The sequence below is a fragment of the Pinus tabuliformis genome, chromosome 6, assembly GCF_031772625.1.
Source record: "Pinus tabuliformis cultivar Carrire ecotype Pingquan chromosome 6, CPIR1, whole genome shotgun sequence".
In the NCBI taxonomy this organism is placed as follows: Eukaryota; Viridiplantae; Streptophyta; class Pinopsida; order Pinales; family Pinaceae; genus Pinus; species Pinus tabuliformis.
In genome coordinates this window covers 1712323899-1712343500 of record NC_142292.1, presented here as the reverse complement: position 1 = coordinate 1712343500, position 19602 = coordinate 1712323899, and the positions used below count along the sequence as shown (strand labels likewise).

Genomic DNA, 19602 nt, shown 5'->3' with positions numbered 1-19602 from the left:
TGTCATTGATCAATAAGAAGCTTCAATAAGAGAAACTTACAAAAGGGTTTTCCTCTCTAAGAGAGAGAGGTTTTGGCCCTGGCAGAGAGCCAACATTTGTGTTCTTGTCTTTATGTTTTTGGTAACAGTTTGATGAAACACACACTCTAATAGTAAGAAGAAGATCAAGCTAAGATAACTGTAAAAGTGCTTCACAAATTGTTATCAAGTCAAGAAGAATCCTAATATACATCATTGCCTTGATTCTTCAACAAAATTAGCTCGGTCAAACCCAGTCAATTCGACCTCCAAGGATAGTCTGAGTCAGCTCAAAACAGTCCTGAAAATATCAGTCAAACTTGGTCAACTCAGAGTCAAGCATGCGGTCAATTTCTCTACTTTCAACTCTAGTCAAACAACTTAGAATGCCTCGATTTTTGTGTCGAGAAATGTGGCCCACTAAAATAGAATTTCTCTAAGAAAAATCGCAGTCAAACAAGGTCAACTACTACCCGGTCAAAGCTGGTCAACCCTTTTGCAATTCGGTCAACGCATAAAATAGAAAATCACAGACTGCCCTTCGCACGTGTGGAGGAGAGAGACTGCCCACAAATCCGTACACCCAATTAGATGAGGAGAGAGAGAGATATGTGAGTGATGAATGAGTGTCCAAATGAGGTAGATGCTCCTTCTATTTAAATGCAACATTGAGGATGAAAAGACACGACTTTTGGGCTTCTGAGCCTACATTAGTTTGCTGGCCGACCTTGACAATTTGTCCTTAAAAGAAATAAATTCATAATTCCATTTGTACATTAAAGAATGAGATGATCTTTAGATCAATCCTACACCTCTCAGAAAGAAGAATCCAATAAAGTATCAGATGCATGATATGAGTTGTCCAAGGTGGAGTTTGGCCCTAGTTGCCAAATTTAACAATAATAGATCTACTAGAAGAATACTTGGGAACATGAGCAAATGTGTTTTCATAATGTTCTCCCTATTTAAGTTTTTTGGGAGAATCCATGGGCCACAAATCTTGCCTTGTACTTCTCAATGCTTCCATCAGCTACATGTTTGATTTTGTAGATCCACTTGGAAGACACAACAAATTTTCCTTTAGGTTTGGGCACGTTTTCCCATACATCATTCTTCAATATGGATTGGTATTCTTCAATCATAGCATCTTTCCAAATTTGATGTTTCACTGCTTCTTCATAGGTGGATGGCTCAAACTCAATGTTCTTAGTCATCAATGCTACATAACTTGAGTACTTGTTTGGCCTCTTGCTTTCTCTGAAGCTTCCATGAGGTGTTGTATGTCCTTCAACTTCTTGCAAGCCAAGCTGGTCTCTTTCTATTCTCAGGTATAGTGACTCTAGGTGAATCAACAAATTCATGTGGATCATCAAACTCTTCCGGAGGATCTCGTTCCATAGGTTCAGGTTCTTTAGATTTCGATTCCACATTCTTATGAGCCACCTACATCTCATCATCAGAGTCTAAGAGTGATCCTTTAGACTTCCAGAAAGCAACATCCTAATAAAAAATGACATCCTTGAAAGTTTCAATAGATCATTGCCCTGGTACATAGATTCCAAAAGCCTTTGAATTTTCATTGTAGCCAACAAAAGTTCCCTTCTTCCCAGAAGGCTCCAACTTTGTTCTTTTCTCCTTGGGCACATGAACATAAACAAGACAACCAAAAATTCTCAAATGTTCAACATTGGGCTTCTCACCTGTGAAGACTTCTTCAGGAGTCTTGTAATCCAAGATTCGGCGTGGACATCTATTTTGGGCATAAACAATTGTCTTTAAAGATTCTCCCCATAGAAACATTGGCAACTGTTGATCATGAAGCATGGCTTTAGCAACTTCCATAATAGTTTTATTCTTCCTTTCGACAATTCCATTTTGTTGTGGATAGTAGGGAATTATTTGTTGAGAAATCTAGGGCATAGCAATTAAGTGATTTCTCTTCTATTAGTAACTGCTTGTGAGTGCTTTTTACTTCTTTAGATTAGGATCTTCTTTTACTTAGGTTATTAGTGTTCTTCTTCATCAAACAATTACCGATGCATAAACCATAAAGAGACAAGAGACACAAAATATAGGCTATCATCCAAGGCCAAAACCTCTCACTCTTTGGGAGGAAAACCCGAGCAAATTCTTCTTCTTATAGAGATTCCAATTGACGAATACCAAGACCAAGAACCTTGACTTGTTTCCCACTCCAAGACCAAGACACAAAGCTTCCTTGATGAAGTCCTTCTTTCTTGAGTCAATGATAGTCAACCTTCTGCTTCTTCCTTCTTCTCGGCTTCTCTTCAACTTTGGTTGCTTCAGAGCTTCACTAGTTTCGGCCTCCTTGAATTAGGCCTTCTTTGCATGGTGACTTCTTCTAGCTTCCCTTGACTTCTTCTTTATCTTGCCCTACTTCCAACTCGGCTGCTTAAGAGGACTATATTCTTTCTCGGTTCCTTCTGCTCCAACTGAACTCTTACTTCCTCACATGTGTAGAGGAAATCAACCCAAAAAGAGACTTGAAATGGAGTTCGGTTGATACTCTTCTTTCTTCGCTTGATAATAGGCTTTCTTAACAAACTTCACAACTCTTTATATTTCAGACCTTCACCAAAATCATCACCGAAATTCATTGCTTGAAATGATGCCGAACTAGCCTAAAAATAGTTGTTTCCCATCATAATGAGCCCACATGAGTATATGTGAGCTGACATGTCCGTTGGAGAGTTTACATTATTCCTTTTTAAAGCCAACTTGAAGGAGAGGTCTTGTGCTTGTCGTGGAGGGCTTTCACACTTATTTAGTGACTCATACAAAATGTAACATGCCCCAAGAAGGGTCCTTTATACATGACATTGACCCAAATTGACTTTTATGACTAGATGACAATTCCTAAAGGCTCACAATGGGAGCCATCATTAAAAGTAAAATAAAATTCCTTGCTTATGAAACCCATGAGACAAGTATTACAATAAGGGAAAGCGATGTGGCACACCCATTCTACAAGGAATTCCTCCCAACACTCATGGACCATCTTCCCGAAGAGAGCAACCCAAAACTAATAATTGCATGATGCTCATGTTAATTAATTTACATAACTTGTTTTGCTGTTGGAAGATTTATATATGTTGCAGAATATGATTTGTTTAGTGAATCTAAAAGTTTTAAATGAATGTCAATCTAAAAGTTTTAAATGAATGTGGCAATAACTACAATTTGGTTTTCTCCTATGGAAATTGTTGAAAACTTTCCTTAATGTTTGACATAATCTGTTCTCTGTTGTATTTTTAAATGGTGCTGAATAAAAATAGCAGAATAGTCTTACATTAGTATTGTAGAATCCAATGTTGCAAACATCGGCATCAAGATAAAATCAGCAAGGGTCCAGAAAATCAAAATATCATGAAATTGGGAAAGTATCGGTAAAAATCGGCAAACATCGGCTAGGCCAAAAAATCGTAATTTCGTGATTTTATCACTATAAAATCTGGATGTTTGCAACACTAGTAGAATCTAAATTGATGCCCGCATTGAAGGGGGAAAGTTAATACATATTGCCTAGATCTTTTGATTTTATTAAGGATTTTCTAGTTGTATTAAATTTTATTCTCTAACCTCAAGCTTTCCTTTACTTTGAAACAATGCCTTTTCTTGTTCCATGGATTACATATTTTCTTATTGGAAGTAATACAATGAATGAGTCATTCTGTATATTGACAAGTCTTTCAAGTAATTCTGTATTTCTAATGTAGATCAGGACTGATAACTTATGGAAATATTTCCTTATGCAGTATATCAACATCACAAGCTAAGGAATATGCTGAGAAAATTGATGCTCTTGCAGCAAGAATAGGTTCCGATTCTCTGGTGCTTAATAACTTTGACCTACAGATTAGAAATTGCTATACATGAGAATTGTCTTCTTTTAAATTTTATCTACGTATGGCCAATGGCTTTATTGAATTGGCATACATGGAGAATTGTTTGCTTTTAAATTTTATTTATGGTTTTATTCAATCGGCATGCTTCAATTTATAGTTGCATAGATTTGGTAATTTGGAAATCCTTCTGTAGCTCTATATGGTTTCTTGCTAGATTTGTAGCCCACTTAATTTAAAGACATTATCAGAATATTTTGCGCACAGACCAGTTTAAGTGGCTTGTGGATCTGATAGTTTGAAATCTTTTGTCATTTTTCTTAGTAAAGGTAGATTTCCACTAAAGGGAAAGTTCGTTCAATTCTTTTTTCTATTTCTTCATGCGATTTTTTTGGGGTGAATTTCTTCTTTTCAACGGTGACTTCACAATTTACTAATTTGCTCGACAGTTGAAGGCTGAAATGCAAGATCAAAGAAAAGAGAGCCGGCTATGGTGGCTAGCAAGCAATATCTGGCTATTCAATTAATTATGGGAATGCAATGCTCAAGTCATGGATTGACTGTTTAGTGGACAGCCCTTCTTCCGATATGGAAAGCTATAAGTATATGGCTAACTCAACTTCCCAGTGGAGATCCTCCTCCAAAGGTCAATACTATGTGGTCGTAACTATCCACTAAACATTGAAATATAGCTCATTCATGACACCATTCATATCATACATAAAGTCACAATTGGTGTGCCTAGATGATATACACTTCTGAACAAAGTAGATATTACTTTTCCTAATGAGGCATGCATGTGACTGGCATGGACCCCACCATGGTTATTATGTCCATAATGTATGCCAAATAAATATTTTACCCTATGACATTTTAGACTATGGCTCATGATGATGGTGTATGCTGGCAATACTGAAAATTACAGGAAATTGAGTGCTGCCTATGCTGTCATCATTTCACTATCCATATAGAAGACCTGGGAGATGAAGTACTGAAATGTGAATTAGAATTAGCCAACGCCTGTTTTTGGTCCTAGTCTTGGTTCCACATCAGCTTTTGCTTTTGAGATCATCATAAATGGCATAAATGGAAGGCCATACTAGATGTTTTCCATAAATTCAAGGTGCAGACATGCCTGTATGTAGCAGAGTGCTAACATCAATTTCCCTCACAACTGCATGCATGCAATGAAAAATGTGAGCAACATTCTATCAAATATAGGGCTGTTGACCATCCATAGCAAAATTATGTAGGCCACTAGTAATACTGATGCATGCTGTAGTAATACTAATTTAGTTCAGAGAAAAGGTAGTGAGAATCTCCAGAGAAAGCAGAGCGCACTAGGTAGCGAGAATCTCCCAAAAGCGAAGCTTGCCAATGAATCTGTCCCTGAAATGAAGTTGAGTCTGTTGATTTTCGGGTAGCTGTGGGAGGTATTCCCCAGCTACAAGTCGGTCCAAATTAAAAGATGGAAAATTAAAATTTTGAATTAGAATTAAATCTGCTCAACTCGGCCCAGCACAAGGAGACGTGCCCCTTGTGCACCACAAGACCACTATAAATACAAACTCGGCCTCCATCTCTTGGACACAATTCGGATCACAACATCATTTGATCTTTTGTTCACACATGTGAGATAGAGAGAAGTCTTCTGAAGTTTGACTGGTGTTGACCGAGATCTATCTGGGCAGTTTGACCGAGTTTCTGGGCAAGTCTGACCAGGCTCTGCCTGGGAAGTTTGACCGTGTTTCCTGGCAGTTGACTGAGTTTTTCTGGGCAGTTGCAGTAGGCCAAATTTCGGCCTGTTTAACTGGTTTGACTTATGCTCCATTGTTGTTCTGGGTTGATCAAATTTGACTTGAGAATATCCAAGTGTACTTTTGCTGAGTTGAACAATTTCTCCTAAGAAAAGGTTGCTGGGTTTTTTCCTGAGTTTGGGTTTTCCCAGGGTAAATTTGTGTCTCTTTTGTGCTTGGCTGTCTCTTTATGATCCTACTGTCATTATTGCATTACTGTTGACATTTTCTATGTATAATTGCTTAATGATATATGCGACATAAGCTAACTTGATTAACAAATCATTGGAAAATAATTATCAGATTAGAAGATCAATTTCTCTTATGAAAAATGAAGATGGTATTAGAGCCTAGGTGAAAGAGCAGCCATTAAAGGGACTTGAAGAAAGCCAAATTTTGAAAAAAGTCTGTCTTGAAGAGGTTATTCAATAGCTTAACTATTTCCCTGTGGAAGGTTTTCATCTAGGTCCTTCTGAGGCCTAATTTAGGTCATTTCTGAGCCTCAAGTCAGCCCTTGTCTAAATCTGAAGTTCGGCCTTTCTCTAAGGCATTTCTGTGGTGAATATTTGGTGCAACCTGTCTAAGTCTGAAGCAGATCCGGTATTCTTCTGAGGCCTCCTGTGACAGATTTCGACCCTATTTAGGGCAGACCTGAAGCAAGTTTCGGAGGCCAATCTGAGGCAGTCTTCTAAGACCTAATCTCGGCCACTTTTGTTTAGGATTTTTGGAGGTACAACTACAACATTCATTCATTGATCAAAAGGCAAGCTTCAAGAACCTAATTGTTTCTCTCTCTTGGATAAGTGATGGTTAATGACAGATCTGAGGCCGAGTTTATTTGAGGCCTATCTCATTCTTTTCAGAGACTACTTTTCAGACCCATTCTAAAGCATTCTGTAGAAACTTAGGCCCTTCCTAAGGCATACCTTTGACACCCTTTTAAGGGCATTTCTGAGGACACTTTCTTTGGCACAATTCAGGCTGATCTAAAGTCGAGTCAATGATAGAACTAAGGAAAAAACAGTATTTAGCTGAGGATGCATGGCTGCAATACTATGCTTGTGTAGTTGGAGGGTGAATTGAGAAGTTGTTGGAATCATGTCTCGATGTGTTAAAATTGGCAGCTATGGTCTGAATTTTATCTATAAAATTGATGGAGAAAATTTGATTTTTGGCACTTTGACCAAGTCGACCTATAAAGGTCAGGTTGGCCTCAAGGGAAATTTACCCCTCCTAAATCAACTATAAGTAGACCTTAGTTAACTCCTCATTTGGACATCACATCACTTCACAAACAAGTTTGTACATCTTTGGAATTGTAGGAGACATTCACACATGCGAAGGATGGAGAAGATTCTGATCTGCGTTGAGTTTTTCTGTTTTGGTACTGTGTTGACTCTGTTTGACTTGATTTGACCAGATTTATTTCTGTTTTGGGGGCCGAATTGAGGGAGACTTTGACCAAGATTTTCGGGGCACTTTGACCAAGGTTGACTGCAGGGTTGAATAGGGTTTGACTGCAGCTCTGACCTGAGATTCTCTCTCCTTTGACTAATATTTTTGCTGCTGTTTTGACTGAGTAAGGAAGGCCGAATTCATTGTTGGGTTGACCATTTTTTTGAGCAGTTTGACCGTTGTCTTTGACTGGTTAGGGCAGACCATTGACTGCTGTTGATTGCACCTCCACAGAGCCGAAAATTGCAGACTGGTACCTTTGACCAGTTTTGAATTTCTCTCTCATTGGATTGTTTAATTTAGAAATCAAAGGCTTGACTTTGATTGGTTGTTGGATGTACTATTTGGACTATGTATCTCATGTTGCACATTGATTGACTAATAGAAGAAGCAGAATTGATCAAGGAGTTCTCCCCCTTGTGGGGTTTTTCCCTGGTCTTTGACCCAATCTCTGTTTCTCATCGTGCTTGGCTATCTTCTATTGTGTATTTATTGTTTATTGTTCTATCTATAATTTTGCTTACTTGTAATTGCAGTGATTGAAATTGGAAGAAATTGTTTAAAGTGATTATAACAACATAGAACACTATGTAGAATTAACACTAATATTGTAGCATTGTATGACTCAATGAGGTTGTGTTTGGCTGAAGCTTCTATGTATTGTTGAGCCATAGTCTACACTCATTAGGGTCTATTACTGCTACCAATTGTCTTGTTGAAAAGTTCAAGCCTGTAATATATTGCTAGTACTGGTGATATAAGAGCAATAACAGATTATGTTTTTGAAGTCATAACTGAGGGTCTGCTGATCTATGACAAAATATCACGCTAGTATTGATCAAGGTTTTGCCAGTAAAGTTGTTGAGCAAAGCTGCGAGGGTTGTTATCTTGGTCCTAAGTGTTTGTGAAACCCTAGAATGGGATCTAAGCGTCGAATGCTAGTGGAGTTTGTACTTGATTCATATTCCTGTTAGTATGAAGATGTCTTAGCTTGTAGTTGAGCCTTTGGTACGGTTTGATAACTCGAGGATGAAGAAACCCTAAGCTCACACAATTCATGCGAGGAAGGAATGGAAAGCTACATGCATTAGTAGCCGATGATGAGGATGAGGATGAGCATTTCTAGCTTGATGAATTTGCAGATGGATTTAAATGTTTTCCGCAAGAAGGCAAGGGTCAACAGGGAGTTGACAATTCCCTACAGTCCTCAGATCAAAATATAAGTACTTCATATCTTTCTTCCTTGATTATTATTATTTTATTCAGCCTCTTCTCTTTGCATCTTTTGTCTGGTTATAATCGTTTCTTCCATGGCCTCCTAATGAGGTTTGCAAATACATCGTGAAGGTTGCCAAGGCAATGATTTTGGCAACATATGGAAGCATGGGAAGAATAGAGCAAAATTTGTGACAAGAGGAATCTCCTAGAATCGAGCATAAACTCAGCTAAAGTGATTTGTGTTCAAGAGGGAGAAATTGTGCTGACATCTAGGACCATGTCAAAAGACAGAAAGAGCTTCTAGTCTAGAGGCAATAGGTCGACAATTTTGAAGGATGCCATGATGGAGGAAATTATGCCGAGACCTAAGGGGAAGTTAGTGGTGACTTCCAAGTGGATCTACAAGATCGACCATATAGTAGATGGCAACAAGGAGAAGTACACAGTGAGATTCGTGGCAAGAGGGCTCTCCTAGAAAGAGGGAGAGGACTATGAAGAGATATTTGCTCCAGTTGCCAGGTACACTTCTATTAGAATTATTATTTCTGTTGCTTCTGTTATGGATTTGAGGTTACATCAAATGGATGTAAAGATTGCTTTCTGTTAGTTTTTGTAAGCATCGGATGTGTTCTAGCCACGAAATTTGGTGGAGAGGCTAGAATACATGTATTTTCCAAAACCCAGAAATCATTTATGGAAATTCCACCTAGAGACGACTTAATTAAAATAATTGATCATTTTTAATGTTTCCTAAGTCTAAACTTAGGGAATATGATCAATTAAAGGGTATTAATTAAGCCATGGTGAGAATATTCTAGAAGAAGACATGGATCGAGTTCTAGTTAATCTTAGCCATCGATTATGTTTTAATCTTGGTCATTGGTGTCTCAACGAGAGATTATAAGAAGAAATTCTATTGGTCTTGGAGAACACACATCAAACACCAGTAGTTCGAATTCATTGGTAGATCGAACTCTTGAGTAGCAATGCTGAGTTGTTAGAGAGAGAGCTAGTGAGTTCGAAGCAATGAGAGAGGGGCAGGGATAGTAAGGCCGGAGGAAGATTTTATTGTTCCGGTGAGTGCATCGCAGAGAGGCAGTGAGTGCCACAAAGAGGCAACACAGTGCTTCAGAGGGGATTTTTTATTCTGCTGGGGAGAAGCAGTGATTCAGTGCTAGAAGTTGGAGAGAGAGTCTAGAGGCCAGAAGGGTCCATCTTCCAGACAACAACTTATCAAATAGCGAGAGAGAAGCAATTCCGAGTTGTGGGATGCAGGGACTGTGTATAGGCAACATAGAGCAGCTCATCTTAAGCCAAGGTCAGTGTTAGATCGCCTGTGGGAGTGAGATTTTTCTCACTAGGCTTATTGTCAGTCATTTCTCTATATGGATTGCTAGATTTGAGCATCCATAGTTTTGTACTCAAATTTACTATTTCATAATAATAAAACCCTCAGCTGCTGTACCGGTTTCCCGAGTTGGGTTTTTCTGGGGACTTTGTCAAAAAAAAATGTGTAATATGTGTGTGTGCATTTATTCTTCCAACATTTTTTATTTCTTCTGCAGTGTTTATTTTATGAAGGTTGCAGTGTATTTGTTTCGATATTTTCCGTAGCACACAACAAATAATTTGTTTAAGTAAATTAACAAATAGAAGAAATAACGTCAATTGTTGTAATAGGATTTGAGGTTTGCCGAATTTTCACACATTCCTCAATGGAGTGATTGACGAAGAAGTGTACATAGAACAACCTTAGGGATTTGAGGTACATGATATGGAGTCTCGTGTCTACAGATTGAAGAAACCTTTGTATGGACCTCAGGCTTGGTATTATCGGATTGATGGATAATCGGTCAGTCTTGGTTTCACCAAGAGTAATGTTGATCCCAACCTTTACTACAAGGTTGTTAAAAGTGAGCTTGTGATCTTGTTATAATATGACTTGTTTCTGACGAGAACCGAAGGACTCACATGACAGAGGGAGTAGCAGTAGCAGGAGGATTTGCTTCCTTGATAGAGGAAGCAGTCAGGATTACCTCTGGATGACCTGCTTCAAAGGTAGTTGACCTCTGAGTTTGAGATGAAGGATCTAGATTTGATGCATTACTTTCTTGGTCAAGGGAAGTATACTATTGAGATCCTTCAGAGATTTGGGATGAGAGGTTGCAAGTCCATGGCCACTCCCATGGTGACCAATTTGAGGAAGTTGAGTGGCTCTAACTCAGATTCAGATTTGGTGGATTCCTCTATGTATCGACATACCTAGTTGATACTAGACCTGATATTTTCTTTGAAGTGAACACTATGATCTAGTTCATGCTAGAACCTAGGCATGTATATTGGATTGCGGAAAAGCATGTGTTATGGATTTGTTGATTTGGGGTAGCATCGAATGTGCTCTAGCCACGAAAATTGGTGGAGAGGCTAAATCACATGAGATCTCCAAAGACCCAGAAATGGTTTTGGCATAATCTAACCGGTTTGGGAGATATTAAAATAATTAATATTTTTAATGGAGTTCCTAAGTCTAAACTTAAGAAAAATAAAATATTAATGTGAATTAATATAAAACTGAGTTAGAATGGTCCAAAAGTCATGGATCAAGTCAGATCTAATCTTAGTCGTTGATTAGGGACTTAATCTCGGCCGTTGAATCGTCAACGAGAAAAGTATAAGAAGAGGCTTGAGGGTCAGTTGGAGAACACACCGAGTAGATCAAGAATTCGATTTTTTGGGGCAGGGCTTGTTGAGGAAATTGAAGGAGTGATCAAAATTGCAGCTAAGGGGCAGTGAATACACTAACAGAGAGGCAGAGATAGTACCGGGAGCATCAACGCAGAAGCCGGAGAGGGTTGACGCAGAGCCAGGTAGAGGCCACATAGAGGCAGCCAGAGGCCACACAGAGGCAACCAAGAGCTGAGCAGAGCTTGAGGAGGTCCAACGTGGGAGACGTAGAGGCTCCAGAGACTGACATAGAGCCCCGAGGGGCTGACGTTGGGCCAAATAGGCTGACGTTGGGCTAACCTTGGGCCAGAGACTGTTATGAAACCAGCTCAAGAAAAGATAGAAAAGAAAGATCAACGCCTTAGAATTTAGCCTCTTCGAGGGGGCAACCTCCTTTACATTACATAAATGAACAATTCTTGGATGATACAAATGAAAAGACCTCCCTTCTATATATAGGAGTCTAAGGGGTTATAACATAATCAGAGCCGACATAACAATAATAATGTAAGGGCATAATAATAACAATAGTGGGCTTCTATGGGACACAATAGTAACAATATGGGCACTACATGGGTACATCAATATAATAAGTGGGTTATACTAATAACAATAAGGGGTTACACTAGTAGTATAGGGGCCTAACATGCCCCTCTCCTTCAAAAAGCGTTGTCCTCAACGCTTGAGTAGTTCTTGATGCTTCTATATAAAATTCTTGTCCTCCCATGTGGAATATTCAGCGGGTAAGTTCTTCCACTTGATGAGATACTCTGAAATTGATCGATTTCGTAGCTGTCGGGTTCTTGTTTCTGTGACTGCTCCAGGTTCCAATATGATTTTTCCTTCCTCTTCAATTTCTGGCAATATTGCTTGAATTGGGATCTTTTGCAACTTTTGAATAAGTGGCCATACTTCTTTGTTCTTCTTCCATTCATCCGTTGCTTCGTTTATCCAATTTGGTTGGATAATATAAATAGCACAAAACAATGCTTCCACATCCTCATCCTTGAAGCGTCTTCCCATTCGGTAAGGTCGCCATTTTTTAAGTGCATGTAGTATTGCCAACATTTCCTTCTCATAAATAGCTTGCTTGAGATGTAGCAGTAAAAATACCCAATCACTTACATCAAAACATTTTTCACTACGATGTTGATCTACCTGTTGTTTCATTTGATTTTGCACCGAAGTGGCGTTATCCTTTAAAAGTTGGAGAACTTGCTGTTGATGCTCGATATGATCTTTCTCTGCTTGAACCTTTTTCTTCTTGATATGTCCTTCTATCTTTTGAGGAGTGGTAATTTCTTCCAGTCCTTTACAAGATATGGTCGGATTTATTTCTTGATGCTCGATGTGATCTTTCACTTCTTGAACATTTTTCTTCTTGATGTGTCCTTCTATCTTGATAGTTTGAGGAGTGGTAATTTCATCCATTGAATTACAAGATATGGTTGGATTCATTTCTTCTTTCTCGATGTGATCTTTCACTTCTTGCACCTTTTTCTTCTTGATATGTCCTTCTATCTTGAGAGTTTGAGGAGTGGTAATTCTTGCCAATGCTTTACAAGATATGGTCTGATTCATTTCTTCTTTCTCTGGGGTGGTGTCCTGACGTATATCCTCTTCTTTTGATGTTTCTTGATCCTTTTCTTCCTCCTCTTCATATTCTATGTAAAATAATTTCTTCTCGGCACACCTATGACCTTTAGTGCATTTGCTATCACAATTGTAACAAATCCCTTTTTCTCTTTTTTCTTCCAATTGTTGTGGTGTAACCCTTGTAGGTTGTGAAAGGCTGGGAGAAACAACACTTCCATCTTTATAGTTGTGAGGGGTATGCTTCCTGGTTTCCATAATTTTGCTTTCCATTATGTCACAAAGCCCTTTTACTCTTTCCAATTGTTGTGGTGTTGCTCTAAAGAAGGTGTTTCTCTTTGTATCCTCATAATGGGCTATCATTTCCTCCGTGAAAATTGACCACGTAACAAGTTTTTTACGAGAACAAAGCCCTTTGTACCATAAAAATTGATCTGGTTCTAAATATGAAGATGCAATACATACCTTTTGTAACAGTTGTACACCATGTATATCAAAATATTGCTCCATCTGAAGTATCCAATTTACCGGATCCTTGCCATCAAACTTCCTCATCTTGCTTTTTCTTGATTTTAGGAGCTCTACCTTGAAACGACTGTAACTATGTACTTTCGGATCTTTAAGTTCTGAAATTGTGACCTGTAGTAGCCCTCTGTGTCCTCTTTCCAATGCCACAAGTCTGATCCAAATTGGATTCTCCAAGAAAGAGTTATGCACAATCTCCCGCAGTGACCTGATTATAGACTAGTTCAGTAGAGCGAACTTGTATGAAGTGCCACGTGTCACTGTTTCAACCTTTGACTCTGAAAAATATATAAACAGAAACTACAGTCCGTCCTCTTTCTGTACCTTCTTACGAAATTTCAATCCGATGCTCAGAAAGAAAGTTATGACGATTTTCCCCAGGTCACCTGTTTTGAGTGTAATTCAGGAGTCTGCAAAAAGACCAACTTCCTCAGATCATATCTCCAAAAATATCGCGTAAAAATCTCTGAAATTTGGACCCAAGGTTCAGCGTCAATTCTTCTCAAATGGGTTTTTTTTGCGACTTCTGAAACGTCACAGAAAAAAAGTTATAGCGAAAATGCCACGATGACTTGTTTGGAGCAGCGAAACCCTAGAATCCAAAGCTCTGATACCAAATGTTATGAAACCAGCTCAAGAAAAGATAGAAAAGAAAGATCAACGCCTTAGAATTCAGCCTCTTCGAGGGGGCAACCTCCTTTACATTACATAAATGAACAATTCTTGGATGATACAAATGAAAAGACCTCCTTTCTATATATAGGAGTCTAAGGGGTTATAACATAATCAGAGCCGACATAACAATAATAATGTAAGGGCATAATAATAACAATAGTGGGCTTCTATGGGGCACAATAGTAACAATATGGGCACTACATGGGTACATCAATATAATAAGTGGGTTATACTAATAACAATAAGGGGTTACACTAGTAGTATAGGGGCCGCCTAACAAAGACGCTGACACAGACCCTAAAGGTTGATGCTGGGAAATTTCGTGGGATAGATTGGAGCTGGAGAGCTGGATAGGGTGACACAGTCCCTATCAGGGTGACAGAGAGCGGCAAAAGTGTTGCAGTGTTGTCATGGGATCGTTCCTCCAGTGATTTAGTCGGAATATCTGTCTCTGACTGAGAGGTACTATTGCCGAGGGCATTCTCTGTTGGGTGAGCCATTTTTGGCACCTAGATTGTTATCTAAAACTGCTTAATAATAAAACCCTCTGATAGATGCATCGTTTTCTCGCATTGGGTTTTTTCGGGGACATTAGTCCAAAAACAACGATGTCACTTGTGTGCTTGTTTCTTTCAGTTGATGATATGTATGTGTTGATACTGTACTTGTATCTATTTTCAGTATTTACATGGTAAATAACTTGTTAAGTAAATGAACAAGTAGGAAGAAATAAATTAGATAGTACAAGAAGAATTTATGACTGATAGACTTAGAAATTTCAACAGGATTGAGTTGTGTCTCAAATGGTGAATTACAATTGTAGGGATACACAAATTCTGATTGGGAAGGGAGTGCTGAAGACAGGAAGAGCACATCAAGATGTTGTTTCAGTTTCGGTTCTGCTATGAAATCCTGGATGAGTATGAAGTTGACATGTGTTGCACTCCACACTGTTAAGGCTAAGTATACTGTAGCTAGTTTGCCGAGTTGTGAAGCAGTATGGCCTCAGAAGCTACTTATAGGACTTTTTGATCAGGTGCTAGAGACGATTGTGATACATTGCGACAATCAAAGTTGTGTGAAGCTTTTAGAAAATCTAGTTTTCATGATAGGTTGAAACGCATTAAGATTAAGTACCTAGACATGGCACAAAAGCGAGTAGTGAGGCTCTAGCACATTTCCACAGACGAGCACGTTGTTGACATTCTTACAAAGCCTCTGTCCCAGATGAAGTTTGTCTACTCCAAGGACAAGCTTGGAGTGGTTGAAAATGCTTTCCTTGATTAGAGGGAGTGTTGATGTTGTAGCATCAAGGAAGACATTCTCCCTAGGTCAAGGTTATTGACTAGGTGCCATGTAATGTGGCTAGGGAGATTGGCCCAGAGAGCATCAAGGCCTGGAGTGCTTCCCCGATCAAAAGGTTTTGACCATATTGCCAAGGGTTACTTGGCTAGTAGGTAGAGTGAGTGCCCCAAAGCGTCGAGCAAGTATTTTTACCATTCAAGTAGTGTTGACACCTAATCCTTGTGATTGGGTGAATTTATGTAAATAGATAAATAAGAAATATGAACAGTCATCGGGAGATGAATTGAACAATCTCTCCCTCATGTATATAATGAAGACCTACCTGATGGAATAGAACACACAAATCATTTTTGCCTTATGGAGTTACTGCTTGGCCTGACATGGAATCAAAGCCAGCTCCTTTTTTTAGCTCTTATGTCCCTTGTAACTCCCTAGTCTGCTCTCCATATAGAAGCGCTGCTCCTTCATAGAATTAGTTGCCCATATAATTAGCTGCTCTTGACACTGCCTGCTCCTCCATATAATTAGCTGCTCCTGACACTGCCTGTGTTGCTCCTCCATACAATTAGCGCAACTCTGGACAAGAGAGGACGACTGCCAACGTCGGTCGCGCTTGCCAAGTTTTTCTCCACTGTCGCAGCCTTCGTTAAAGGGCTGACACCGCTAGGGTTTGTAGGTGACGGTTCGTTTTTTCACTGTCCTGCACAACGGTTCTCGCCAGGGGTTTCCTAGATGGGTTTTTTGGCTCAGGATTTCTAAGCGTGAGCGCTTCCTCCTTAGGGTTTGCCTGCTTAATTTTTGATGGTCCCCTCAACAGTGTTCCATAAATGCAGAGTTTGTTTCTGCTTGCCACTTGCATGTCCAAGGCCGTCGACCTTTCTTTTAGTTAAAGATCTCTGCAGCTTTAAAGAGCTCAGAAGTTGATTCACATCGAGCATTTCTGTGGTAGGAATCTGGTTCGAATCCCATTCAAACCGTAACCCCCACAACGGAAATGGCACTGTTTTCAGGAATTCGACGTGTGCTCGGAGGGACGTCGACTGTTGGTCTCCCAATCTCGAAGGGTTCGTTGTTTGTTGCGAGGTCTTCGCCCATTGGCCTGAAGAACGCTGCTGCGTGAATGATGCTTTGAAGTTCACGAGATTTGAACTGTTTTCAAGTGCTCCTCGTTGTTCTTTTTATTCTTTGCATCAGCGTATGGGATATTTTTCAAAACTGCATATGATATTGATATCAGATTTCATTTTGTCATATATATATGTATATATATGATGGTTGGCATCTAAGGGGGCGACATCAAAGGAGATGAATCCGACATGAATCTTGAGTGATAGGTGGAGCTGAGTGCTACTTCTAGTGTGGATATGTCATGTATTGTATTGAAGTTTTATAGTATATACGTTGAGATTAGATTGGTGAAGACCAAATTCAGATAGCTTTGTTGCCTTTTCATGTAAAACAATTCAAGAACGTTGCAGAAAAATGATGAGGATGAAATTTGAAATTTTTTTGAGAATGCATAGCTGATCTATGTTTTATATTTTCATTAAAGACAAAGACTGTACATGGAGAAAATGCCCTTTTGAAATGTAAAAAAAAAATTACCACCAGAAGTACAATTTTACTGTATATTGGCAGAAGTATTTTTCTATCAGAAGAAGTTTTTTTTTACAGAATGCATTCAATCATATCCATGGTGGGAATAGTTCTCATTGGCAAGGAGAACTATCCTGAATGGTCTCGGATGATAAAATACACCCTCATTTTCAATGAGTTGTGGAAAGGAGTGTGTGTCGGAGACAGAGACAATGAACCAGTACAGCCTACCCCAGACAAAGAGCTCGTCATTTGGGAAAACAAGAACAACAAAGCTTATGCATTAATTGTAGCATCTGTAAATGAAGAGGTGAGTCGCCATATTTCGTCATATTCAACTGCCTTTGAAGCCTTACAAAAGCTGAAAGAACTCTATGACTCACATTCTGCACTTGAAGTTGTTCAACTCATGATTAAACTCTTCACTCTTGAATTGCAAAATAATGATCCTCTTGCTCTTGCATCTGAAGTAAAGTCTATAATGCATGATATCAAATCCACTAAGGTTGAATTGGATATTCCTCTTATCGCTTTTCTCAAGGCACTTTATCCTACTTACTCCAATTACCTTGAGTCACTGCAAGCAAATGGAAATCTCAAAGATATAACCTTTGACTCTCTTGTGAAAAAGTTTGTTGAAAGAGAGAAAGCTTTTGGAAAGAAGACAGCCCCTGAATCTTCTGAAGAGGCTATGTACCTTGCTCATAAAGAAAAGCATCCTGCTCAAGATTCTACAAGAGGAAGAGGTGGTCGAAGAGGAAGAGGAAGATATTTCAGAGGCAGGGGGGGCAGACATTCTCAAGGAGAAAAGGCAGATTTGCACCGCATATGCTGCAAAAGAAATGGATCACATGATGCCTCTACATGCAAGCTACCATGGGACAAAATTGAGAAGAAAAGAAACCAACAGAAAGGTAAAATTGATGATACAGACAAAGGTAAAACACCTGAATCCGCTCACTATGTTGTGGCACAATGTAACATTGGAGTAAATGAAGATTTATTTAATGCTTCACTTGCTTCTTGGAAAAATGATTGGTTGCTTGATTCAGGAGCAACCTGCCACATGACTCATAGAAAAGATTTTTTTGAAGATTTCACTGACAATGTTGATGGAGCAGTATACTTTGTAGATCAATCAAAAATCAAGCCATCAGGGCTTGGCACAATTAGGCTTAAACTGCCTGGTCTTCCAGACTTTCTTCTGCATCATGTTCTATATCTCCCACAGCTCAAGAAACTTGCTGTCCTTGGTCCACATCCGCCAGCAAGGTCACTCTATTCATATGTTTGATGGCAAGTTTGAGGTAAGAAAAGCATCTGACCACTCACTTGTCATGAGGGGAATAGAAGAAGAAAGGCTTCTCAAGCTGCAAGGAACCTCTGCTTGTGCACAACATTTCTCATACAATTCTCATCATGAAGAAGGTACACTTCCATCAAGTTTATTATGGCATGCTAGATTTGGACATTTGAACTATGACAGTCTCCGCTTGTTGAAGAAAAATGGTGTTGCTGGTTTGCCTACAATTCCTAGAAAACTTAAGCAATGTGATGCTTGCATTCTAGGAAAGCATAGCAAATAGTCTTTTCATGATTCACATTCAAGAGCACATAGAAAACTTGAACTCATTCATTCAGATTTATGTTGTCCAATGCTTGTTCCTTCTGCAAATGGAAATAAATATATCATGACATTTATTGATGACTACACTAGAATGTGTTGGGTTTATTTATTGAAGAACAAATCTGATGCTTTTCAAACATTCAAGAATTTTCATAAATGGATTGAAAATGATGCACAATCTCATATTGGGTCTATTTGCACTGATAATGGAAAAGAATACACATCAAATGAATTTGAAAACTATCTTCGCCAACATGGGATCAAACATCAAACAACTGTGCCTTATAATCCCCAACAGAATGGTGTAGTTGAAAGAATGAATAGGAAAATCTTAAATATGGTACGATCCATGCTCTTCTTAAAAAATGTAAAGATAATGTTTTGGGCTGATGCTGTTCTATGTGCCGCATATATAAAGAATAGATGTCTATCTAATGCTATAAGAAACAAGACTCCATATGAAATGTGTTATGAACATGTTCCTTCGGTAAAGCATCTTAGGGTGTTTGGTTCCACTTGTTATGCCTTGATACCAAAGGTACATAGAAACAAACTTGGTGCTAGAAGTCGTAAGTGTATCTTTCTGGGGTATTCAAACACCACCAAAGCATACCGCCTCTATGATGAAGTAAATAAGAAGTTTGTTGTATCTAGAGATGTAGTTTTTCTTGAATCATCCAAAACTGACAATGTTGGTGAGTGGCAACTTGATCGCTTGGGATTGATTCGCAAAAGCAAAATCATTTCAAGAATTTGATAATCAGATTCCACATCTTGAAGGGGGGATTCCTATACTAGATCAACATGTGGAATCTTCTTCTGAAGAACACTCTCCCCCACATGAAAGTCCAACAACGGATGATGCTTTAAGTGATGTGATTGATAGAATTGGGAGACTCAATCTTGATTCAATCCCAACTCAATCAACGAAGCAACCTAGACCATCTGAAAAAGGTCCCCCAAAGTGGCTGACAAAGACACTTGAAAGTGTTCATCCTGATGAGGTTGGAAAAACAGGAACTAGAAATTCAAACCGGCAAAATGGAGGTGATGTGGATGACTCTAATTCACCTGTTGATATGGATGTTTCTTAAGATTGTGAATTGAACTTGTCTACAGATTTTAAACCAACTTCCTTCAAAGAAGCTGCTTCTTATGATGAATGGAAAGAAGCAATGCAAAAGGAGTATGATGCTCTCATAAAGAA

The 19602-nt window shown here is 38.9% G+C and overlaps 1 long non-coding RNA gene across 1 annotated transcript in view; it reads left to right on the top strand.

Moving 5' to 3' along the window:
- LOC149265595 (uncharacterized) overlaps positions 1 to 3915 on the top strand; it is a 181520-nt gene extending 177605 nt beyond the window's left edge. Inside the window, exon 4 of the long non-coding RNA XR_016254535.1 lies at positions 3795 to 3915. This is a non-coding gene — a long non-coding RNA (uncharacterized LOC149265595). The remainder of the gene's footprint in view (positions 1 to 3794) is intronic.
- The last annotated feature ends 15687 nt before the right edge of the window (positions 3916 to 19602 follow it).